The following is a 25,639-nucleotide window of genomic DNA, read 5'->3' as shown; positions in this document are numbered from 1 at the left end:
ATCTAATGCGACTTCATCACATAGAAATAACATGTTTCAGATCAAACAAACATGTTTCAGATCAAACCAACCATTTAACAAAGTGCACATTGGCTTTGGTAAAAGTGCAAGCTACACTTTAAAATCTGGGAACTATAAAACATTTCATTATCACATCTTAACAAAACTCGGCAACGCTGTGCATGCATGTTACTTTCAGATGAGATAAAAATAAAAAGTGATATAAAACAAAAAATAGAAGTTTGGGTGTTAGGGTTCAACTGGTCACATGCACACTACAGTTTCATTCCCACCCCTACATTAATTTAATTCAACAATCTGACATCACAGATAAAGACCATGTTTCAGATCGCTCAAACCATTTAACAAACAGTGCACATTGGTAAAAGTGCACGCTACACTTTACAATCTGGGAACTATAAAACCAGTCTTAAACTCTGCAGTAACGCTGTGTAGTTTTATGCATAATGTTATAGGTACTTATTGGACAAAAGAAAAAAGAATATAAAACAAAAAAATGTAAGTGATATCAAGCACGCTCTGTAGGCTTCAACTTGACACACTACAGCCCCCCCCCCCCCCCCCCCCCCCCTACCCCCACCCACAGTACAGTACACACCAAAAAAAGAAATTAACATACAGGCAGGACAGTGTCATAAAAAAATAATAGTAAAATAAACAATAATAATAAAGAAACCACAACAGTCACCAGTCTCAATTTGGATCAACTCGCCATTGCAAAGAGGAGTGAGCTCTAATGGGGTTTTACACTGACAAGGGACATTCCATTCGTACAGGGGACCTGGGGAATTGCACGGTGCTGCAATGCTCGAACATGCTTTCAATGGCGCCGAAACAAAGGTGCAACCAAATCAAATGTTTATATACTATTTGTACAAGGCAGGAAGATGTATATGACCACAGGTTACAACACTGTTAGGATGAACTAATTATAAGGATAGTTCTTGTAGTTAGATTGCTGGTAGCAGGTTGCCCTGAGCGTCGTCGATTAGAACGATACCTCCCGTGGGGCCCTAGTAATTCAGGCCGGTAGGATGAGATCAGGTAGAAGAGTAAATGGTTTGTAAGGCCTTCACTCTTTCTTAGTTAGTTATACTTATTAGTTACTGAACCGGAATATATCTGATCTGATCTATCCTGCCTCAACTCAACCTTATAAACTGGTAGGTGTCATTGTCATCCTACACGTTCGCCATATAAGGACGACCCTAGAGCATAGCCGTTTCGTTTATCATCCATGTATGGATATTTAGGAGGTGCCCGTACAGAGGATACCTCTGTAACAACACTGATACGTCCCAGGTGCATCCATGTGATGTTTTTTCGTTATAGTTATTCTATTTATAGTGGCTCATAGGAATTTATAGACTACCTGACAACCAGGAATAGATTGGTGACCACCAGAGAGTAGATGGCATCCGGGAGAAGTTTGGGTTGGCGCCCCAGTCTGTGTCTTCCATGAGGAAGAAGCCCAACAAATCCACGGTGAGGCCTTTAGGAGGGCCATTCAAGCAATCGCTAAGGGAGGCTGCAGTACCACCACAGGCCAAGACACCATCACACCAGAATTAAATGTTTGGAGCGGGGTAGTCTGGTGCAACGCACAGGTCCTGGACCTGGTGAGACGGAGGAGGAGCCCGGCCACGAGGCCATCCACAGAGCCTAGTCCCTCCACGTGCCAGAGTATCTCCTCTCCCCCATTCCTGGCAGAGTAGTTTCGGACAAGTGTATTAAGTGGCCCTGTCTTTCCCTATTTAGGACTGACCGTGGGTAGCTACCTGGGACGTAAGTCGGGGCTTCATCAACCCTGGCTGGATCACCTGGGCGAGGGTGTATGTTGCGAGACCCGAAACATCCTATGACCCCACACTGTAAAATCTGATTTCATGTAATGGTAGACCTTACTTAAAAGAAAGAGTACTCTTTACTCATTTCGGCTTAATTTGTTGACTCTACTAGATGAAATCTAGTAGAGTCAACTTTCTGGTGAGGAAAGTAATTAAACTTTGTCTTTTCAGTAACCCTTACTTAACATTATAAAGTGAGGAGGATTTGTAAGTAAACTAATGTCTTTTCAGTAATCTTTACTTAACATTATAAGTGAGGATGACTTTTAGTGTTTTATTAAACTTATGTCTTTTCAGTAATCCTTACTAAACATTATAAGTGAGGAGGATTTGTATTAAACTAATGTTTTTTCAGTAATCCTTACTTAACATTATAAGTGAGGATAATTTTGGTGTTTGTATTTATCTATTTATATGCATAATATAACATATACGTATATGTATATGTACATGTGACACTGATAAAGCTCAAAGATCAGCAAAAAGACTGCAAAGGTCAACCCTGGTTATGTCGAATGGTGGGTTACATCAATAGTCTACAACTTTTCAATAAGAAGTTATAGATTTTTGAAATAGTTCAAAGTTAAGCTTTTCTCACAATTTTCAAAAATATTTTTTTTAAATTAAAAAACACGTTTTCAGACTCAAAAGAGGACGCTGAATCGAATGGGCTAGGTCTCGATTTTGTATGACCCTTAGAAAGTGGTTTAAACAAGCGTTAAAGTTTAGTAAACTTGAAGCTTTTTTCACAAACATATTATTATTTTATTTTGACCCCTCCACCCTCTTATTTATATGATATTGAGTCGAATGGTAGGTTACATCAATAGTCTAGAATTGTTTAATAAGAAGTTATAGATTTTTGAAATAGTTCAAAGTTTAGCTTTTCTCACATTTTTTAAAAATATTTTATTTTTAAATTAAAAAACACCTTTTCAGACTCAAAAAAAGACGCTGAATTGAATGGAATAGGTCTCGATTTTCTAGGACCTTGGGAAATACAAACGGTCACCAAAAAGATTGGACGTTGACTTTTGTATAAAAAACTGATTTTGTTGAGCACAAAATCTGTAACTAATCGCTCCAGATATTTTTTTTAAATCCGAAACTTCTCTCAATCCATATTGAGAGTAAGCCGGATTTTTTGGCACCGGCCCTGATTTTTTCTGACACTGATAAAGCTCAAAGGTCAGCGAAAAGACTGCAAAGGTCAACCCTCGTAAAATTTTTAGAAATTGTATTTTTCTTCGAGACTCTGGCTTTAGACTAATGTGATGGCGCTGATTCCAAATATGCAAGTTTCTTTTTTCTCGGACAACAGGAAGTGCCTCAAAAGGCCACTTCTTGGTTGGTTTTAGGGTGTTCCAAGCCTGTGATTTCTCCGAAATATTTTTTTTCCAAATCTACACGTAAAATAATGCTAAAATTTGAAATAATCAAACCCTAATATCAAATCATGATTTAATTATCCCTTAATTGGCTATGGTTACGGCTTCGCTATCTCGCTCAATATCTCGAATACGATAAGGACTTAGGGTCCACTTTTTGGATATGTTGTAGAGCTGGCTGAGACGCACACTTGGATGTCTTGTTTGTCCCGTTACGACACATTTCTATTTCTGACTTTGTCCTTTGATATGGTCTTAAGATATAAGACTCTATGTGCCTTCTGAATGTGTAGGAGGTCAACTTAGGAGTGTCATACCGGGACAAACAAGACATCCACACGTGCGCCTTGGCGAGCTGTACAACATATCCGAAAGGTGGATTCTAAAAATGCATCGATTTCGAGATATATCGCTTTATTGCGCGTAATAACTTGACATTTGACCCTAGCCAATTAAGGAGAATGGTAAGGCCGTGTCCGAGGAGAGTTATATGGGCGCGTTCGGGGCGACGCGCTGACCCAGAAACAGGTGTCCAATTTTGTTTTTACTCCTTTCAAACAGGTTTTCACTATTATCTCGGCCCCTAGGGGGCGCTGAAACAAACGGACAACGTATTATTGATCAGCTCTTCACCCCGGACGCGTCCATATAACTTTCCTCACACACAAACATGTGGTTCTGAAAATTAGGGTTATTGGGCTTCTTGAATAATTTGGCCACTAGGGGGCGCTGACACAATCGGACAACAGATTATTTATCAGCTCTTCAGCCCGGACGCGCCCATATAACTTTCCTCACACAGGGACATACGGTATGTATTTTTAATATTTTTTTTGAAAATTAAAAAAATAAAGTACAATCAAAAATGTAAATAAAATAAATGAAAAAAGTAATCGGAAAAACACGGCCCCCTCACGCATTAAGAGGGCAGGATGAGTCACCAGAACCAAGGACGGGTGTTTTTGATTAATCTAACATGGTTAAAATGGAGTTTGAAGTTACAATGGGTTTGTATAGGAAAGGGGCGTGTCTGATAAAATGAATATCAAATATCTAAATAATGAATCAAGCAACTTAAAAACTGTCTGGGTGGTTCACAAAGGCCTGAGTAGATGATAAAATGACAGAAAGTTTTTTTGAAAGTGAAATATCCCTTTTAAGTGTATTTAGTTTTGGACATCACTTTACACAAGTGTATTCTAACATCACGTTTTGTGTGTGTGCTTTTGGTCCTGCTAAGTAAGGCTGTATTGTCTGAATTTTCATTATAATCAATGGGGAAAGCCTCGCTCCTGTTCAGTCCAATCAGATGTAGGGTCTGTCTACTGCATCCTCCTAACTCTATGACTGTATCCTGTATACAATTCAAAGGGCTTTGAATGGTATACGGGGCGTATACCATGCACCGTTTCCGTATCCGCCCAAACCTAGAACCGCACTCAGGGTTGCCAGATCTGCTCATTATAATTTCCCTGCAAGATTTTATTTGAAAATAGCCGATCTACAAGCTCACAACGCGTCGCATCGCGACGCGTTGTGAGCTTGTAGATCTGCTATTTTCAAATAGCTGATGTATGTGTTAAAGTGCTCATGTTGCCCATAGTCGCTTCTTTTGGGCTGGTTTTTGGCTGGTTTTCCTAGACCTGGTTGCTTGTGTCTCTCACAGAATCTGGCAACACTGACCGCACTACACATGCGCAGTTGATCACTGGAGAAGCTCGCGTAAGAAACAGGAAGAGAAGAACGGTCTTGTTGTTTTTCTGCAGCTCTAGTCTGCTCCGTTCATTCATTCAGAGTTGTTATGCTAAGGTAAGTTAACGTTCACTGTATATACTATATATTTAGCAAACGTTGTCTTTTGTCATATTCCTCATACTTTTGTTGCTTAAGTTTATGTCATCGATTTATTTAGCGAAGTTAGCGAGGGACTCTCGTCCTTCTTTGTTTACCCCATGAGACACGGCCCGCTGGACTCCGCCATGTTGAAACTAGTGTTCGGTACAAACGTATTTACACACAATTACAATATTATTGTATCCAAGTGATGTTTAAAGCAGGGGTCTTCAACAGGGGGTCCTCAGAGTTACTACCCAGGGGCCGCCAAATCTGTGTGTGTGTTATATATTTATTTTTTACATTAACCACTTGAACCCTAGCATCCCTTTTCTGAGGGTAACCAAAAATAGCAGATCTAGAAAAATAGCAGATCTACAAGCTCACAGTGAGCTTGTAGATCGGCTATTTTTGGCAAAAAGGTTTGGTCTAGAGGGGGTAAAAAGAGCAGACCAAGTTGAAAAAAAAGTTTCATCTGAAATACAATTTTATACAATATAGAGGGGGTCCCTGCTCCATCTCTCTCTCAGCTAGGGGTCTTTGGAAAACGTTGAAGACCTCTGGTTTAAAGCATCTATTTACTACTTTACTTTAGCCATATTTTATGTTTGTCATACAACTGTGTTGTTTAAAAAATGTTTAAAAAATGTTCATCTACAAGCTGACAACATGCTTTGTGATCTTGTAGATGTTCAGAAAACCGCTTTTATAAGAATATTATTTATAAGAAATGTATTCAATTAAATGTTGCACCCCTGTGGGTTAGAAAAGCTAAACTGGCCTAGGGCAGTGGTTACCAAACTGGGGGTCCCAAGAAGATTATCTTAATGTTTTTCTCACTCAACAGTAAACAAACCAACATACAGTGTAAGTGCGTACACTATACAGGGTATCTGCACATTTATAAAGAGACAACTTAAGAACTTATAAGACCTTTTTAATCCCTCTAAAACAGGGGCTTTCAACCAGTGGTCCGGGGACCACCAGTGGTCCTTGAGGGGGTTCCAGGGGGTCCCCAGGCAAATGAATAGTTAGCAACCAAATTGACCCTTATATGTCTGTAACTCTGAGTGTACAAATGGAACCAAATGGACCCGTTAGGGTCCATTTGGTTCCATTTGTACACTCTCAGAGTTAAATGAACACTGATGATGGTGATACAGTGTAGATTGGGACCCCCTAAAAAATCTAAATGGTTGAGTCCCTGGCATATATTTTCAAATGGGGGTCCCAGGGCTAATATTTGTCAATTTGGGGGTCCTTGATGCGAAAAAGGTTGAAAACCACTGCTCTAAAATATAAATGGACACACAACAAACAATACTACAAAACATGGTCAAACATTGGCCACATTGTCAAATATTACCTAAGAAATAGGCGCACATTGTGAAAATAGAAGATCTACAAGCTCACATCACAACGCCTCGCGATTGTGAGCTTGTAGATCTGCTATTTTCACAAGCCCGCGGACCCCCATTTGAAAAGATATGCCAGCTAGGGAGTCCCATAAGAGAAGATTTTTACGTCTCTAGCAGTGATTCTTTTAATTTCAAGGACCCCCAGTTTGACATGCATTAGGCTACGGACCCCTATTTAATGGCATTTCTATCTCCGGGACCCCAATTTATATTGTAAAATCTATGTTAATTTAACCATAAGCCATAAGGGTCAATTTGGTTCCTAACTATCCATCATTTAGCTCGGTACCCCCTGGATCTCCCTCGAGGACCCCTGGGGGTCCCGAATTATCATTGTACCAACAATTAATGCGGTAGGGTTAGACAGTGGCACGTTGTGAGGGTGTAGGCTGGCCATTATTGAGAATGTTGTCCAAAATAGGGACACCAGGTTGAAAACAGACTATTATTAGTAGTAGTAGTAGTAATTTGTATTATAGATTGTGGCTTATGTTGTTTGTATATTTGGCTGTTTGTCTTGACTGCAAGGCCCTTTGCTACTGTCTTGTCTAGCCTCATTTATGCCAGTGGTTGCCAGTGGTTATTTGTTTAATTCCTTTTTTTACTATTACTTAGTTATTTCTAATTGGCGTCTAGACATTACCAAACATTGTTTCTAATGTATATTATCCTTTTATCCCTTACCTCATAGAGCACTACAATGTTGCAGGACAGATATGCAGCCAGTGGAGCTAAGTGAGTAAGCTACTACTCATGTTAACACACCACTGATACCTGGCAGACAAATGACAAACATCTGACACACTTCAGTTTCTGCTATTAGAAACGTAATGCCAGGTTACACTTTTAAATTGTAATTGTTTATTTTTGTTATGTTTTCTGGCAGTCTGGCAGAGTCAACTGAGAGCCTAAGACCAGACCCAACAAGAAGGATGTTTCCCAGGTCTTGGACCTTGAATAACAACCCAGATGGGCCTTCATTGACTCATTGACCCCTGCTTCAGAGAACTGGAACATGTAAGCAAATGTATTCCTTTGAAGTAGGCCTGCATGTGCTTCCTTCAGTCAGTTGAATATTAAGAACACTAAGTATATTTTATTGTAGGACTAGTGCTCATGATGCACACCAGCAAATAGTTATTGATGGGGATGGGGTGGCGACTGTTGACGAATACAAGTATTTGGGTACAACGATTGATTCCAAGCTGACATGGAATTCCTACACTAATGCCATCTATAAGAAAGGTCAGCAGAGGCTGCATTTTATGCACAGACTGAGACAGTATAATGTGCAAAAAAGTGTAATGGTGCTCTTCCATCGATCCTTCGTGGAGAGTGCACTGACTTTCTGTTTTGTTTCCTGGTATGGCTCACTATCATTGGTTAATAAGAACAAACTCCATAAAATCATCAATGTATCCAGCAAGATAGCTGGGGTACGACATGAGAGTATAGCAGCAATGTATGAGACCCGGGTGCTTAGGAAGGGGAGAGCTATTGCTTCGTATAGAACGCACCCGTTATACAGTCAATACCACCTTTTACCATCAGGACGACGGTACACAGTGCCAATGTTGCAGGCTAGGGCTTCAAGATCATTTGTCCCTATAGGACTCCTGAACAAACAGGCCCCATCTCAGTTCTGTGCATACAATGTAATGTGATGCCTCTTGAATCATGACTGGTGGTCTTTTCCAGTTTGTATGTATTTTGTATTTATGTTATGTGTTTGTGATTTTTTTGTATCCTGATGGCACAAAAATGTTGTCTCTCTGTGATCTCTCTCTAGTTATGGATGAACACCGGTAGATCCTCGTTGGAGGAATGTGAACTGACCTGCTCTCTCTCTTTATCTGTCTGTGTCATAGGATGAACTCTGACGAATCCTCGATTGACGGAACTCCTACTTTGTACCCAAAGTGATCCGCTGTGGGACCTTAAGCAGCTGGACAAAGGTACAGTAATTACTGTTTCTGACGGAGTATCTCATGAAAGTATACGCTTGTTTAAATAACTGGCTGCTGTAAATTAATGTTTTTAACTTTGCAGCCCGCCTGACATGTCTCCACCACATGAAGTTAGGACATACATGCTCTGCTCACATCCTTGAGGTAAGAAATGTGCATATATGGCAATTTTCATATTTGACTATAAGATTCAGAATGCAACGCATACATTTTTTGTGATATTTTTTTGTTTTTTCTGTTTGTGTTTGTGTCAGTCTGCAGAAGACCCCAACACCTTTCTTCAGGCAAGACCACTCCACTCAGCCCTGCCGTCTGTGAAACCATCTGCACATGCCATTGGAGCCATGCCTGTATTGACCTTCCCAAAAGATGACACCTTTTTTATCCAGGGGGAGGCAGTATTGTGACCAGGATTACTACATGTTTTTGTGAGGGTACCTACCCTAGGAGACACGGGGAGAACATGCAACCTCACACAGAAAGGCCCCTTCGCCAACCCCACCTAGGGGGTGGGCACTGATGACTCGGAGGAGAGGACACGCCCACAGCATCAACTGCGGGAATCGAACCCAGGACCTTCTAGCTGTGAGGCGACAGCACTACCAACTGCGCCACCGTGCTCCCCCCAAAAGAGGACACCTATGCCAGCATGATGTATCTCATGGCGAGTGATTACACCGTTCACCTCACAACCCCACCACAACCCCACCACCCCAAGTGGAACATGACTCATAGAAAAAGACCAAACGCCACCAGTTCAGTTCCTTGATGTTGCTGTAATACGGTTAGTTGATTACTCAGGTTAGTCACCAACAGAGCTTGGTACTGCTTTATTACCGCCAAGACGTCTTGGTAACAATTATTCTTCAACTGATGGACCCTGTGAAGTAAGGATCAGTTATGCCTCTCCCTCAAAGCACTTTATATATACATTGTATTGTCACGCTGGATGGTTTTTAGAATTGAATGTTTCCAGTTGAGTGTCCAGACTTGAGTGTCTGCTGTGTAAAGTGTGAAGTCCTCCCCCTGCCCAACTTTGCAGTGGTTCTCAAACTTATTCCAGTCCAGGATCCCCAAATTAATATTTGGCTTTGGACCCCCCTCTGAAAATAATCTGTGCCGCTGGGCCTCCCCATACACAATTTGGGTTGTTAAAATTATATCATGGGTTAAAGTAGTAAAACTGACATTGAGGCTATGTCAACAAATGTTCAGCAGGACCTCCTCAAATCCTTTCATGGACTCCTGGGGGTCCCTGCGTGGACCCCACTTTGAGAACCACTATTTTATAGCATGTGGGCCTGAGCTGCTTTATAAAAGAAAATAAATGCTGAAAATAAGAATGCTTCTGGTGTCTTAATTTAAGACTTTTCATTCTATTATTTTGAAGGAATTGCTTCTTATTGTAAGAGTTTTGGGGCTTATTATTATTCTCAGATTTAAGGAAAAAATCCTCAGAATCGAACAAAAATACCACATTTAAGCATATCTTTCTTAAATAACAAAGTATTCATTGCTTGTATTAAGCAGAACTTGCTTTAGATGTAGGCATTTTGTCTAGTTTTAAGCACCAGTATGCTCTTTCAGTGGCTAGACTTTGTTTCTAGTTTTAAGAATTCTAGTATAGAAAAAAATGCTTACCCCATTGGCAGTTTTTTTTGCTTGATATAAAGAAATATGTCTCAATTTAAAAATATTTTGCTTGTTTTAATTTGGCCATTTTTTGCAGTGTTTGAAATACAAAGTCACTCTATTAGTGAGCCGTTTACCTGAGCAGGTGAGTCCAACAGCCATGTCAGGTGAGCAAGTGTTCCTAGTTGACCCCTTAGCTCCTCCATAGAGCGCCCCCTGGAGGACTGAAGGAGGCCCACAGCCAAGCTCCCTACAGACCACTTCTGCATCCTGTTGGTTGAAGTCAGCTTCACACACTGAGACCCACAACTTATTAGACTTCACCTCCACTCTGCCTGAACAAAAACTAGACCCATTCACCAACCTCGCAGACTCTAGAGAGAGAGAGAGAGAGAGAGAGAGAGAGAGAGAGAGAGAGAGAGAGAGAGAGAGAGAGAGATCATTAAATAACTAGTACCGGTATCGAGGATTAATCTGAAAGATAAACGTTTGTATAAATTTTTTAAAATTCTCCAAAAGTTGTTGCTGGCCCGGCTCCTTGACTTAATTGCACCCTGGTGTATTGCACCGATAGCCATTTGATCTACAAGCTCACTGAACCTTTGTGGGTTTTTTAGATCTGTTTAGATCACCGTTGCTGTGTTCAGTGCACAATCGTTGTAGACTAACTATAAAAAGACCAGCGACACAGTCAGGGGGAGAGAGAGAGACAGAGAGATTGCAGAGCTTGTGGTGTGAAGATGAGGATTTAACTTTATTATGTGTGCAATTTCACATGTTTTGCATGAACAATTGAACATGGGAAGCTGCCATTTCGCTAACTATAAGTCTGATCGCTCATACTCACTCTCTGGTATAATTTGAGCCACTGGTGCTGCCTAATGAAGTTTTCATTTTCTTTTTTTCCATTGAGCTATTAGCCGCTTTCTGGCTTAAAATTATGGTAATTGCTCGGCCCGGGCCCGGTTCGGGTTGGGCATACATTTATCACACAAAGGTTACATTAATTCCTGGCTTCAAATGATCATATCATTGCTGTCGGGCAGAAACCAGCTAACTTATGTTTTTCCATAAATCAGGGCCATTGAACACCCTTTACGTCTGTGTGTTGATAATACAAATATTGAACCAATGAAAAGCATTTTCATTGTTCAATACATCCTCCTCACTCATTGAAGACATATAGAATAACTGATATTTACATCTTATGCACGCACGCACGCACACACACACACGATAGATAGATAGATAGATAGATAGATAGATAGATAGATAGATAGATAGAGAGATAAAATACTGTATAGATTATTGTTTAAGTTACCTGAACAGATCACCTTCCGTCTGGAGGGCCATGCTCCACCGGACTCCACTATTCTGCACTCTCTGAGTGAAGATTCAGATCCAATACAGGTAGACGTAACCCTCCATATAGGTTGATATGTAGATCCTGTACTCCATTCTGTTGAAACAGCAGAACCACAGTCCAGCTGTCTACACACTACAGATGCTGGCTGCTGGCTCCAGACAGACAAATAACTATCCACCACTGGTCTCCACTCTCCCTGGTGTTTCATCTCCAGTGTACCAGTGCAGTGGCTGGTTCCTCCCACCAACATGATATCATCAGGCTCTGTACAGAGACAATAGAATAAGCAGCAATAGCGTAATATTACTTTCAATTCAATTCAATTCAATTCAATTCAATTCAATTTTATTAAAGTGTCAATTCACAACAAGTTGTCTCAAACAATATTTTAGGTTTGGAGTATTATTTTGTCTTGTCTTTTACCTGAGCAGGTGAGTCCAACAGTCTTGTCAGCTGAGCAGGTGTTTCTAGTTGAGTCTGAGGTTCTACAGTTTAGGATATCGGACTCACTGCCTTCACACTGGAACTCTTTGGTCCTCATTGGAGCCTTTACTTCTCCATAGAGCACCCCCTGGAGGACTGAAGGAGCCCCACAGCCAAGCTCCCTACAGACCACCTCTGCATCCTGTTGGTCAAAGTCATCTTCACACACTGAGACCCACGACTGATTAGACTTCACCTCCACTCTGCCTGAGTCACGTCACCTCTATTTATACAGCACATTTAAAATAATATGTTGATCCTAAGTGCTTTCCAATCAAGAACAAATCTAGACCACAGTCCCAGTTCACAAAAGCAAGATTAAATATGAAATATTTGCTAAAGAATACCATTCTAAAATAAAAATCACACCCAGTGTGAAGTGGGCGGTGTAGTCATCACAACATGACTCACTTTTAAAAAAGGATAAATGCCTTTTTTAAAAGTCCATACTGCTATTCATAGGGCTGCACATGTGTCATGTGTTTCGCTAGCCAATCACAGTCCTGAATTTGCAAAGTCAGCCAATCACATTACAGTTAGTGGTGATGACATTAGCTGTAATGTGATTGGCTGATATGAATAAAGTATCGATTTGCATTAACAATGGAAGGGTTAGGGGGACGGGGGTACATAAATGTTTTGGTCGGTGTCCAAAACCCACTTATAGGGGGCGGCTACACCGCCCCAAAAAATCACACCCTGTGTGAAGGTAGCGGCGCCTTTGATACATTATGTCATCGATATGTGTTTATAATGTGTTTATAGCCATGTGTCACGTGAAGCTTGACCAATGACTTTGTTGACGGGTCGAACCAATCAGAACGTTGACGGGTCTGACCAATCAGAACGGTGACGGGTCTGACCAATCAGAACGTTGACGGGTCTGACCAATCAGAACGTTGACAGTGAACACGGACAAAGTCAGATATAGAGCAGGATCCGCTCTATACCTAAAGGTATAGAGCGGTATAGAGCGGCTAGCGCCGCTAAAAATCACACCCAGTGTGAAGTGGGCGGTGTGTGGTCATCACATGACTCACTTAAAAAAAACATCAATGTGTTTTTTTAAAGTGCCATAGTCCTATTCATAGGGCTTCACATGTGTCATGTGTTTCGCTAGCCAATCACATCACACTGATGGAAGCTCACTTAAGGAAAAAGTATAGATTTGCATTGAATGTGTAGGGGTTAGGGGTGTAGACTGGTGGCCAATCACGGTGCAGGATTAGTCAATGTCCAAACCTCACATATAGGGGGCGGTTACACCGCCCCAAAAATCACACCCAGTGTGAAGTGGGCGGTGTGGTCATCACAGTGGTCATCACAGACCCATGACTCACTTAAAAAAAAACATGAATGTGTTTTTTTTAAGTGCATAGTCCTATTTTGGTTGTTAATTTCATCATGTGTCTCGCTAGCCAATCACAGTGCTGGATAGAGTCAGCCAATAGAGTCAGCCAATCACAGTGCAGCTAGTGGTCATCACAGTGATGGAAGTTACTGGTTCCTCCCACCAACCTGACAGCATCAGACTCTGTAGAGACAACAGAAGCCGTACAAAAAAGTAACATCATTGTGATCAGAAGAAAATCTTTTAGGTGAAAATCTACACTGTTTAGTTACAAAGAGAACTCCAGCTTGCTTCAGCCAGTTGAAGGTAGAAAGGCTCGTCGGTGCTTAGCAGGGACAACTTGAATCACAGAAAATAATACCCGAGCACTGCAGGAGAGACTACCCAAATACATTACTGGAGCAACAACAACACATCATCCCTCTTATAGTGCGTAGCAAAAAATCCTGAAGGGGCGCCAACAAGTGTCATTTGGTGGCGCGGACATCTTGGTGGGGTATAATTGACTTAACGTTGACCCCCACCAGTATGTCTGCAGCTACTATGCCACGCCCCCCGTGGTGACGACATGTTGGCAAGCACTATGAGGTGATGTTAAAGTTCATTTTATGACACATAACCTGTTGTATTATGTGGTTATAACATTTTATGACACAAAACCTGTTGTATTATGTGGTTATTATTCAGGTGAGGTGAAGCGTTGGCCTAGTTCATAGATCAGGGGTTCTCAACCTGTGGGTCGGGACCCCCAGAGGGGTCCCCTCATCATTTGGGGAGGGTCACCATATGACAGTAAAGTGACGATGTAAGGACTTGTAAGACCTTTTTAATACCTCAAAGAGAAATGAAGAAAGAAAAGAAATAAGACCATTACTGAATGAAAAGTAATCAGCATACTACACTATAAAAACTGTCCGACAAACATATACAAACATTGGCCAAATTGTCAAATAATATAAGAAAGAGAAAAAAAAAAAAAAGAAAACCGCCGACCTACAAGCTTACAACGCCTCGCAAGGTTGTAGATCGGCTATTTACTCACATTTATCTGTGGAACCGAGTCAAACTAGATGTAATGCCTCAACTCCTACAATTCCACGTGCTTGTCAGGGTGTGTGTGTGTGGGGGGGGGGGGGGGGGAGCAGTTGAAATACGATTATTTTGGGGGGTTGCGGCCTGAAAAGGTTGAGAACCACTGATCTAGAGTAGGGGGGTGGCGGAGTGGTTAGAGAGCCTGTCTGGGGGGAGCCAGAGGCCCCCGTTGTCCTAGGTCGATGTGTCCCTGAGCAAGACACTTAACCCCTAACGCTCCCTGTAGCACCCACTGCACCTGTTACTTAGGATGGGTTAAATGTAGAGAACACATGTCACTGTATATCTGAATACAGTGACAAATACCACAAAGGATTGTGGACTATATTATTATTATGTGATGTGACACATAACCTGTTATAACCCTTCAAAACTCGAGGTTACGAAGGTAACCCCGGTTTGTTTAAATTCGGAGTAACATACTCACTATGGGATATCAGCGCCCCCCCGGCGATGCACAGAGCTACATACAATAAACTCCCGGGCCATTCCATTGGCTGTTAAGGGTATGTCACGCGGACGGAAGTCCCAGGGTAATAAAACCCTTGCGTGCCTAAGGCTCCTCCTCTTTAACACCAGCTCTCTGCACGCAGATGCGCACAAAAAGGGGTGTTAGGTGTTACCTTCGTAACCTCGAGTTTGTCTTCAATTCTCCATAACATACTCACTATGGGATTCATAAACCCCCCTGGGGCTATAAAACCCACAAACCCTCACAGCCCCGCACGCCCATCAGCCCCCAAGGCCCCGCCCCCCTGGGCGTGACCTCTGGCCTCATGGGCACCCCAGCCCACCGGGCCAGGGTGCGGGATATAGAAAAAGGTAGACCCTGACAGACCAAAGTCTGCCTCATGCAACTAATGAACAGACACGAGTCTGCTCCATAAGTAAATACGAGAAAACAGGGCCTCCTCCCCTGGAACCCACCTACTGGCGGTCCCGAGGGGACACAGGAGAAGGAAGTCTGGAGAGAGAACAGGACACCAAGCCTGTCCATCTCCCCTCCTAACTAGAGACAGCCGCCACGCCCAGAACGGCGTGCGCCACCGACGCCGCCGCCACGTCCAGGCTGTAGAAGGCCGCAAAGGTCGACGGAGACGACCAGTTAGCCGCTGCGCATATCTCCTGGACCGAAACACCCCTGGAGAGGGCCCAAGACGCAGCCAAGCCTCTAGTAGAGTGAGCCTTCAGTCCTTCTGGAACTGGAGCACCACCACTGACGTAGGCCAGCCTAATGGCATCCAAGATCCATCTAGAAAGCGTCGCCGTAGTCACTGCCTTCCTCCGACCACCTGGGCCATAGGAGACAAAAAGTTGAGACGATACCCGCCCGACCACTGTCTTCTGGCAGTAGAGCTTCAAAGCCCTCACCGGACAAAGGCAGTGTAACCGCTTATCCTCCGCCGAAGCAAAGGGAGGTGGGTGGAAAGCCACCAGCTCGACTGGAGCCTGGGTTACCACACCATTCTTGGGAACAAACGCCATGTTAGGTTTAAGCAAAACCTTCCTGCCGTCACCCGAGAACCGCATGCATTCAGAACTCACTGAGAGCGCCTGCATGTCACTGACCCGTTTAGCCGTAGACAGGGCCACAAGAAGGACCGTCTTGAGACTAACGACCTTCAGGTCCGCAGACTCAAAAGGCTCGAAAGGGGGACGGCAGAGTGCATTCAGCACCAATGCCAAGTCCCAGGCCGGCAACAGAGGCCTGCTGACCGGCCTAGCCCGCCTGGCCCCTTTCATGAAACGGCGCACCAAAGGATGCTGACCAACCGTCTTGTCACCGAAGCCCTCGTGACAAGCGGAAATGGCCGCCAAGTACACTTTAACCGTCGAAAACGCCAGGTCCTGGTTTAACCTGTCTTGCAGGAAAATAAGGACACAGCGCATCGGGGCTTGGAAAGCCACCACCGGTGGCGACTGTACCTGACACCAAGACGCGAACATGTTCCACCTGCCCTCATAGGCATCTGTCGTGGAAGCGGCCCTCGCCCCCTGGATGGTAGCTACCACGTCCGGAGGCAGACCACACGAGGTCAAGTTCGCCCTCTCACGGGCCAAACCCATAGGTCTAGGTCCTGAGGTCGTTCGTGGAAAATCATGTCCCCTCCCTGACGTAGCAGGTCTGTGTGAAGGGGGAGGGGCCAAGGCTCGTCGTAGAGGAGAGGAGTTATCTCCGACCTCCACACGCCCCATGCCGGCGCCACCAGCAGCACTGACAGACCCTGGAGCCTGACTCTCTCCAGCGTCGGGGGAATCAGCTCCAGTGGTGGGAACGCATAAAGCAGTTCGTCCGGCCAACTGTGTACCAAGGCGTCCAGGCCCAAGGAGTCCCTCCCCTTCACTGAGAAGAACCGAGAACACTTCGCGTTCTCTTTGGAGGCAAACAAGTCGACCTGAGCCCGGCCAAACCTGGCCCAAATCAGGTCCGCCACCCACGGTTTGAGGGACCATTCGCTGTACCACAGCTTGCCCCTGGACAGCAGGTCCGCACCGCTGTTCAGGAGGCCCGGCACATGAAACGCTCGTATTGACGCCAGACGCGAGTCGCACCACAGCGTCAGTTCGCACGCCAGGCTGTCCAACACCAGGGAGGTCAAGCCCCCCTGCTTGTTGATGTAGCACATGGTCGTGGTGTTGTCCGTCCTGATTGTGACGTGACAACCTCGGATGCGAGTCTCGAAGTGCTTGAGAGCGAGAAAGACCGCCAACAGCTCCAGGTAGTTGATGTGGGCCGACTGTAAACTGAGGTCCCACACTCCCCTGGCCGGACGGCCCTCGTGTACAGCTCCCCAGCCGGTCAGACTGGCGTCTGTGGTGATGACCTTCCGTGATATCACGGTGCCTACTCTGACCCCTCCGGACAGAAAAGCTGCTTGTGACCACGGTCTGAGTGATTCCATGCATTGTGAAGACACCAGAACTTTCCGAGAACCTCAAGTGGACGGGATCCTGAGAGCCCGCATCCATCTCTGAAAAGGTCTCATGTGGAGCCTGCCCAAACGGATCAGGTGTATAGCCGAAGCCATGAGACCCGCCGCCTGCATGCAAAGCCTGTAAGTGACTCGACGCCCCACGTGGAAAGACCTCACACAGGCCAAAAAGCTGTCTATCCTGTCCTGGGACAGACGCGCCATCAGCGTGTTCGAGTCCAGCGAGATCCCTATGAATGTGGTCCGCTGGGACGGGACCAAAACGCTCTTCTGAGCGTTGACGGTGAAACCGAGCGACGATAGGTGAGAGAGAGCTACATTCGTGTGTTGCATCACCTCTTCCCTCGAGCCCGCCGCCAAAAGCCAATCGTCGATGTATGTCGACAGTCGGATTCCCTGCCGCCTCAGTGGAGCTATAGCCGCATCGGTGCACTTCACGAACACCCTGGGGCTCAGCGACATGCCGAAGGGGAGGACTGTGTACTCGTACACTCTCCCCTCGAAGCCGAAGCGTAGAAACTTCCTGTGCGGTGGTTAGATTGGAATGTGGAAATAAGCATCCTTGAGGTCGATGCTCGTCCACCAGTCCCTGTGACGCACCGTGCGTAACAGCGCCGCGGTCGTCAACATTCGAAAATTGAAAACCGTCAGGTACTTGTTGAGACCCTTCAAATTCAGAATGGGTCGTACGCCCCCCCCTTTCTTTTTCACCAGAAAATACTTCGAATAGAACCCCAACCGGTTCTGATCCGGAGATAATTCTTTTATGGCGCCCTTGCTCAGAAGAGAGACAACCTCTGCTCTCAATGTGCTGGCTGCTTGTCCCTTCGCATGAGAAAACATTACCTTGTCCGTCATGGGAGGTTTGGTGGAAAATTGCAGCCTGTAGCCCTTCTGTAAAACCCAGGGTGCGTAAAACCCAGGGATTTGGCTTGCAAGCTTTCCATTGCGTCAGGCGCTGAGCGAGAGGGTTGGTGGGGGCTGCTGACGTCATCGTCCCCTCGGAGTGTGTGTGCGCTGCCATGGGAAATAATGGCGTCGCTACTCGTACCACCGGAGTCATATGCGTGGCTAACGCTAGAGACGGTGGAGGTAGCGATGGCCCGTGCGGGAGACATGGGGAAGTTACGCGATCGTTTAACACTGAAACTTTCCTTAACTGTCGCCTTACCCTGGCCGCCGCCATCTTGCCCCCTTCTGCCGGTCGCGCTGGGAGTGACGACAGACGGGGCCTCCGCGGAGGAGGCGTTCTGCCGCCCTCTCGAGGCGAGTGTGGCATAATACACAAAGGGTTGGGCCACTGGTCCGCCATTTTGGCCTCCTCGGCCGCCGCCATTTTGGATCTCTCTGGGAGTGACGACAGACAGGTCCTCCTTTTCTGAGGAGGTGTTCTGCCGCCCTCTAGAGGCGAGTGTGGCATAATACACAAAGGGTTGGTGACACGACAAGGCCTCTGATCCGCCATTGTGGCTCTACCACTGTGGACCTGAGCGGCCATTATGTGCTGATCGTCCAAAATATGTCTCCTGTTGGACGGGAGCCAAAACTGGCGTGACCCCGATACATCGGCGCTTAAGCGCCCGATGGGAAGGGGTGGCACCGGTTTTATTACCTTTACTGTATTTAAAACAATTAGCGGGGTTGTCCCAACAGTGCTCGGAAAGTCGCGAACGGGACTTACCGAGCACTGCGGGCTCATTGTATTCATCACACTCAGCGGGGTTATCCCAGCAGCATTTGGAATGTCGTGGCCCGTACATTCCAAATACTGTGGGCTTATAGACACTGAGCGACGATGCAGGGGGGCCCGCTGCTCGGGGACCCCCCTGCTCCGTCGCTCGCAGACAGGTGGAATAATGAGAGGTTTTGTAACTTTCAACATGTTTATTACAGTAGACTGTACACACACATTTGGAACGACACTCACTTTTTCCATGACACTCAAATCTTTCTGCATAGCATTTGCAAACGGTACAACGAAAAGTTTGTGTCTCTTGGCGCCCGAGTCCATCGGGGCTAACAAAGAACCTGTCCTCTTCTCTAACAACACTGACTGGGGGCCCAGCCCCACCCACTCCCTCCGAGGGGACCTGGGTGCTGCCGCTGGACAAGCGAGTGTACTGGGGGCAAAGTGTCAGGTAGCCCGCCCGCGACGGGATTTTCCTCCGTCGCGGCGTTGAGATTTGGCAGCGGGGGGGGGGGTTACTCCGGGGGGGCTCCCTCCGGTCCTGTGCCCTGGTCCGAGATCCTTCTGTGGGGGTTCTCTGGCCCGAGGCGGGGCGAGAGTTGTTGGCCGATGATATGCGGGAAGAAGAGTGTCCTCTTCCCGCAGGCTGAGGCCTCTCGTTGCGGGGCTTGTTTTCTTTTTGGGGAGGAGCGGGTTCCAAGACGCCAGACGCCGCTTCCTGCTGTGCTCTCCTGGACTCAGTAGAATCACGTAGGAAGTCTGGGGCGCCAGCGAAGAGATTATCTGGCTTTAAAGACAGGGCCATCAAAGTTTTCTTGGCGTCAGTCACCTCGCTCTTGAATTTGGCTAGCTCGAGCTTTCTAGCACGCTCAATCGCCGCACAGTCTGCCATCGCCTTACCGTTCCACATAGTAGCGTGGCAGCAAAGCCGGATCGTGAGCTGCTGCAGTTGTTCCAACTCCGCTATATCTTTTCCATACTTCTGGCGCAGCTCAGCCAGGCGAATGGCAGCTGAGCCCTGAAGTATGCCGCGTTGAGCGTGCGCGCTGCTAGCGCCGATGATTTGTAAGCTCTCTTCACTACTGTGGAGATGGCCTTCTCCTTTGGGTTGGTGAAGTGAGGTTCGGGAGTCATACCCACGGCGCCCGGGTGTTGGTCCGAAATGCCCCGGGCCAGCACCGGGTCCATGGGGGGAAGGCTGTTGAGACCCACCTCACGAGCGCCCAGCATCTCGATGGTGAAGTTGATCCTGGGGGGCTCGTTGTGGGTTACCCAGGTGAATTGTAGAACCTCGTCGAAGCTGCTACACATCGCCACCTTTCTGGACCTGGCTGGGCGTGGAACCTGCGGAGCCAGGCCCTGGTAGCCCGGGATGGGAGCCACGGAGGAAACTCTCTCCTCCGTTGGACGCACGAGACCGCATCTGGTTCCGAAACGGGCTCCTCGTCTGGGTCGGTGGTGTCGGGGCCCTCTCCCTCCGGATCCTGGGAGGCGCACACACACTCGCACGCACGCACGCACACACTTGTTGACCGTGATACAAACTCAGCAAAAAAAAAAGGAAAAGCAGTCAGTCGGCTGCAGCTTGTTCAGAACGCAGCTGCAGGTGGCCTACTTGTCTGCAATGATTTCCTGGTATGTTCCCAGCTGAACCCTTAGGTCCTCTGGTCTCCTAAATTGTCCAGAGGCTAGCACAAAAAGGCATGGGGAAGCAGCCTTTAGCTACTATGGTCCTAGCCTCTGGAACAGCCTGCCAGAGGCTTTGCGGGTCACCGAATCAGTTGACATTCTTAAAAGAAATCTTAAGACACACCTGTGTAGTACTGCTTTTACCTAGGTTTCTGCATCACTCTAAGGTTTTCAATAATTGACTTCTCAAGGGAGTCAGTTAGGTCCTTTGAGGCCGCTGTCTGCTTTGAAAGTTTGTGCTCCTGGTAGCGCTGAAGTCTCTCAAATTATTTGATCTTTCTTTTGTCCTCTCTGGTAGCTTCTGCGTGATCCTGAATTAATTGATCTTTTTCAAGCAGCTGTTTTTTCAGCTTATCCATCTTGACTTGTTCCAGTCTTCTCTCTTCGACCATCTGAGCCAATCCAGTAGTAACTGTATTGGAGAGGCCCTGAGCGATACTTTCGATGGGCATCTTGATTCGTGTTCTTGTGTTGACAGAAGTGTGTAGTGCAGGCAGCACTTTTATCGAGTCACAAAAGGACGGTGATGAGAAGGGCTCAGTCTCAGTCTCTCAATCTCAATCTCAGAAAAAAACAATCTCAGACTGTAATCCTGTAGTTCTGTAAGTAACTATTCTGTACTGTAAACCGTCTCTTAGCCAGGCTTGAAAAGGGTGTCAAGGACATGGTAAATATAGTGCCTGAAAGAAACTAAGACACCAGATAAACAATTAACTGAGCATTTGTCTTAACATTCATTAATGTGGTCAAGAAAACAAATGTAACATACATGAGAACATAATACAAGGAATGACTGGGGTGAGGTGAGGTGAGGTGAAGTTTGAACGTGTGAGTTTACGCCACAATTTGGGAGAGTGTGTGGACTGTTGATCAGGGTGTTTTAGGCATGGCTTGATCAGCATTACCGCTGGTAGTGTGGATGGGGTGTTAGACTTGGCAAGTATGTCCTACTCGTCCTTTCTTTATGGCGAAGGAGACCGTTGAAGACAGGAAAACACCCACTTTAATACACTTATAGAACTAAAAATACATTCTTACTAATCATAGATTATAATATAATCTAATCACATTGTCATTGTTCTGATGGAGCATGGTGTAGGGTTTAGGTTAAAATCATGTTAGAGTGTAACTTACCAGTATTAGGGCGAAGGTAAGGGGGGTTGTTGCCATCTCAAGATGATCTGAGTGATAATGTACATAGAGAGGTTAATAATGATTTTGGATAATATGATGTTGGATAATTACATATGAAATTGAGGGTCCTTGACGTCATTTCTATTTTCAAACAACCAATATTAATACCAACTACAAATATTTCAAGCGACTTTACAGAAAAACTAGCCCGAAGTCGCTTATAATAAATTACATGGCATGGCAACCCATCCCTCACTAAGTTAGGCTATTTTAAAACCTTTTGTTTTTGGTTAAAACAAAAGATATGTTGTGAAAAGCTTGACATACTATATTTCTCTCCAATAAAATGGAAAATGGACGGAGGAAGGCGAGACAAATAGTTTTTATGTTCAATTAAAAAGGCGGTGGTTCACCCACAATGCGAGGCCTTGTGAGCTTGAAGATCTGCTATTTTCAAGAGATTGTTATACATTTGAAAACTTGACATGGGACATTCTGCACAATGAGTACTTCCAACTTTTGGCACTTTAAGGGCCGGTTATTGCACAAAGAAGGATTGCATTTTAGCTTAAAGCATAAGCCCTGAGTATTTACAACTTAGAAAAACAACAATATACTTACTTGAAGGCAATCCATTTCCCAGACGATGACACATTATCCGTCCGTTGACTGTTCTGAAAGTGACACACACACACAATGGCCCTCATTTATCAACGCGGTGCAGCCCGAATAATGAGCGTACGGCGTAATCACCGCACCTTTCGGCATTTATCAATATATCCTGACGTGGGCTTCACCCTACCGTACGCTGAGATCTCACGTCTGGTCGAGACCAGTTGTTGACGTTGGCTGCACCCGTTTATTCCATCCTAGACCTGCGGAGCAGCATTGTCTGACTGTCTGACAGGCATCTAGACACATAATCCACTCCTAAATGTGTATATCTACACTAATAAATAATCCCTGTGAAAATATAACATTTTATAAAGTAATTTAAACAAACTGCTTTAACAGTCATTCAGATAAGATTGTAGATCTGTCTGTATTGAAAATAGCAGATCTACAAGCTCACAAGCCAGCGTTGCATCGCAACACGTTGTGAGCTTGTAGATCTGATATTTTCAAAAATATACGAGCGCTTTTGCGCCGGGAGTCCCGCAGTCGGGACGGCACCTTTTCATGGACAGTGAGGTCTACAAACTTACAGTAGCTTGTCCTATGTTATATGGAGTTATGTCATAGAGAGTTATGTAGGCTACACAACCTGGCTGGGTTAAGGATATAAACCCGACGCTCCAATATTAACGTGGCGGCACGGAATCACTGCATTCCGCCCGAGTCTCATGTACCGCTACGCTACATGAAAGACAAAGTTGGGCGGGCGCGTGTGTGTGTGTGTGAGAGAGAGAGAGAGAGAGAGAGAGAGAGAGAGAGAGAGAGAGAGAGCGAGAGAGCGAGTGAGAGAGAGCGAGAGAGAGCGAGCGAGAGAGAGAGGCGTGTGCGTGTGTGGCGTTTCTTATTGGCTTTTCATGTCTTTGGTCGTATTCTGGTTCGTCTTCATGTCGTAAAATCGGGGCGTTTTGAGAATATTTTAAGGGCGTGTTATTTAAATGACGCTCGTTTCAGCCGTGACATTTATCAACGCTGGGACCAAGTGTAAGCTCGGATCAGCTGTGTAGGATGCGTTCATAAATGTGACTTTGAGGTTGGTGTACGGCCGAATATATGGAAAAATATACGCCGGTTTATACGCTGCGTTGATAAATGAGGGCCCATGTTTCTTAAAATAAGTTTGTTTTATTCAGTATAAAGCATTGCTATAATAGTTTTGATTAAGCTATTAATTCAATGATATAACTAACAATGATTGACTTACAATAACGACAATGAGTAGGTACTGTGGTTAGCGACGGCTACGTCATTCGCTTGGGGATTGGTCCGTATCGGTAGGTTCAAAACCCACACACGCGTACATGTTTTGATTAAGTAGGCTAATTGTGGTACCATGAAACAATGTAGTGCCAGGGACCAAGATCTAAGTTCATAATTCAAGATTTGTTTGTAAATAGCACATAGTAGAAATAGCTATTTTCAAATATCCTAACTAGCCTATATGTCGGTTAAAGTGGTTACACTGATTTAGATGCTATTGATATAGCATCAAAATAAATTAATCAATTCATTCTGCTGGGGACCCCCTGGAACCCCCTCAAGGACCGCTGGGGTCCCCGTACCCCACTTCTCTATATTAATGCTGTTGTGGAACAATAGGATATTCCAATTCCAATGTAGTTTGTTTTGAACCTCTTTCCTTCATAAGCCAGAAGAAAGCGTTCTTATAAAGAAAAGACGCCTTGGAGACCATCATGGAATTATAGCAGGATTGGCTGCCCGGGCATATTAACCAACCCTGGCATCCCTATTTAAAGACCCACTTCATCCATTTTCAACGTATCGTCATATAATTGGTCCTCACTGATGCTCATTATAAGATAGTACCATTATAAGATAGTACCATCAGACAGTTCATAAACCTGTCTACCAATTACATCGGTAGGCAGGTTTGGTCATTTCAAGATTGTGTCTCTTTTTTTTGTATAATATATATATATATATATATTGTACAATAACAATGGATTCAAATTCAGCATGCAAACTTTCCAGGAAGAGAAAGGCTGGTCATAGACAGATTTCTGAACTATCCATATCTCTGTCCACTCAGTCCAGAGTGACTGAGTGGACAGAGATTGTGTCATGATCTGCCATTTTAGTTAGTAAGGATCTATTAAATGAAAATGAGGTTGGAAATGGGTGAAGTGCTCCTTTAAGTGGTTCATACTGAAGAAGACAGGATGCAACATTGGACCGGCCACGTGGCGCTGTTCCAATGGCCCGCAGTTCCGACAGCCCACCAGTCCGACAGCCGTCCCTGGGTGCGGAGGTGGACCGGGGACCCCCGGGGACCCCGGCCGAAGGACCGCGGGGACCTGGTGGTACAAACGGCAAGTCCCCTGGGACTATTGAGTTAGACTTATCGCGTCGGCTCACCGGCCGGGTCCGCGGACCAACACTTTAGCACCCCTCCGCGGGCGACAAGTCGGGGGGGTCCCGTGGCCTACGGACCGCAGGTACCGGGTGGTACAAGCGGTGCCGCAAAAGTCATCACGCCCATTAGCAGAGTCTTGTTTCCTCGCTGAAAATTGTCTTCTTCCCTCTATGGTTAGAGCCGATTTCATTTCTCGTGGCTATGGTTTCGCTAGGTAGCTGTTAGGGACAGTGGGAATCTCGTTTGATTAACTCGGGGGCAGCCACTGCTGAGTTGCGGGAGAGCCGGGGCGCAGGGCACGACCCACATAGATACGTAGCTGCTCGCAGGTTCATGTCAAGTTCCCCCGCCCCCAACCCCATCAAGGTAACTTGCCTTGCGGGTCTACGATTGGGAACTTTGGTTTACTCAACTCCTGCGCGCGCCACCTATGTTGTCTACACCCATATAAGTTACTGTCCCGACGTGGTCACTTGGCAGTGCCTGCACGCCCAACTCAGACGAGTCCACAGCGCCCTTTAAAGGTTTCATGACGTTCAGTTTTACCACACATTAAAAGTCTTTGTCATGGTCCTTCAAACGTGTATAGAAAGTTTTAACAAAAAAATCCACTCCATTGATCCATGGCAGGTGTTTTTCTCTCGCATTTCTAAAGCCTTTTCAACTGCAATGAAAAAAGAAATCTTTGCCTGCGGGTGTCGCTGGTGAGGGATTTTGCCTGTCAATCATCGCCTCTGCTACGCCCCCCCCCC

At 45.4% G+C, this 25,639-nt stretch overlaps 1 long non-coding RNA gene across 1 annotated transcript; it reads left to right on the top strand.

Moving 5' to 3' along the window:
* The first annotated feature begins 4,986 nt into the window (after positions 1-4,986).
* On the top strand, positions 4,987-8,922 carry LOC311063531. The gene is made up of 6 exons (XR_014602604.1): positions 4,987-5,065; positions 7,199-7,242; positions 7,394-7,524; positions 8,376-8,462; positions 8,557-8,618; positions 8,729-8,922. It is a non-coding gene; the product is annotated as an uncharacterized lncRNA (long non-coding RNA).
* The last annotated feature ends 16,717 nt before the right edge of the window (positions 8,923-25,639 follow it).

The sequence above is a fragment of the Gymnoscopelus microlampas genome, assembly GCF_963454915.1.
Source record: "Gymnoscopelus microlampas genome assembly, chromosome: 16".
Taxonomy (NCBI): domain Eukaryota; kingdom Metazoa; phylum Chordata; class Actinopteri; order Myctophiformes; family Myctophidae; genus Gymnoscopelus; species Gymnoscopelus microlampas.
The sequence above is the reverse complement of the archived record's forward strand: the minus strand, read 5'-3'. Positions and strand labels throughout refer to the sequence as shown.